This window comes from Plasmopara halstedii, assembly GCF_900000015.1.
Source record: "Plasmopara halstedii genome assembly, contig: Scaffold_218, whole genome shotgun sequence".
Classification (NCBI taxonomy): Eukaryota; Oomycota; class Peronosporomycetes; order Peronosporales; family Peronosporaceae; genus Plasmopara; species Plasmopara halstedii.
This window is the reverse complement of record NW_020187139.1, coordinates 378,433-379,828: the sequence shown is the minus strand read 5'-3', so window position 1 is coordinate 379,828 and position 1,396 is coordinate 378,433.

Genomic DNA, 1,396 nt, shown 5'->3' with positions numbered 1-1,396 from the left:
TGATTTTGTTACGGTGTAGCCACACCATTGTGTGATTACACCCACGTGTGTAATTCACTCCTTTTTACTAACACACAATCTTGAGTGATCCACCTCTTCATACCAGGGTACGTGTAACCCCATTAAGGATTTGGTGGTGTGTTTCTAGAAAAGTCAGATGCGTTGTAGGATGGACAATGGATCAGTCGAAAAAAGCAGAAGTGTGGTAGGAACTGTGAAAATTTCGACGAGGTATGCTTAAAATTAGCAAATGTCCTTGTCAAAACCTTAGCTGTGAACAGACATGTTGCGGCAGCAGTGGTTGCATCCAGGCACTGAGTGTAGCAGGAAACGATTGAAAGTATTGCATCGCGGAGGTTGACAATCATCAAGCCGGCTTTGATCAACGATAGTAAGAGCAGTATGCTGATCATCCCTTGCCATCACATATCGAAAAGACTGAGCACTTCAACCAATCCGAAAGCATGGACATGTATATGACAAGTAGTTTTATGCAGGCCACAACATGCGTTTGTACCTTGTAACTGATAGTGAAGGCTATCAAATGCGCTAGCTGCCCCACAAATCGACGATCAAGAAGAATGTACCTTTTTTGTCTGCGGCTTTTGCTGTTCTCTCGACTTTGCGCACAAAATCATGTCTGTTGCACTCGCCTCGTATCCGGGCGCCCTTTCGTCCTTGAATGTCGTGTCTTCACGAGTCACCCAGCCAAAGATCTGGGTACGCGCCGAGTATCTACAGTATCTAGCGTAGTATCACGAGGTGGCTCATACAAGATTGTGTGACCCACCCCTTCGTATAAAACCCCCGTTACACTCTCCCCCATCAAAATTGTGACTACCCATAATTCACATTTACTGTCGCCTCGTAAGATCTTCTGGTGTCTGAGACATCGTAACGTCCCTATTACCACCTTCACGCATTCTCTGCTTAATGGGTCCTGTGTTTCTTACACGAAAAATACCCAGCCCCGCTGGTTTCCGAAACTACCCGCGGATAGAGCCCTTCGTCGTCTCCTGCACGCGGTGCAACTCCGGACAGTACGTCTGCGGCTTCAAGGGAAGCACATCCAAAGCCCTCGGCAGTCGGGCGCCGCAAAATGAGCCCTCCACGGGCGATGTATTGCGTCGTGGAGGATTTGGAGGAAGTCGACTACGAGTCAGATACTCCTATAACAGGATGGGGGGATAAGGAAGGTGAGGTGCTTCAACAGCGCGATGTGAGCTCTGCTCAAACCTTACGGACACTATGTCCGTTTCCAACCTCTCGACTTCCGGGGGAAGTGGTATTATTACCAATCGCCTCGATGAGGCGCAGAACCAGCAGCTGGACGCTGCCCACAGGGCGGCTTTCATGCGCTCGTATCCGCATTCGATTCGTGGTTATCGTGTGATAT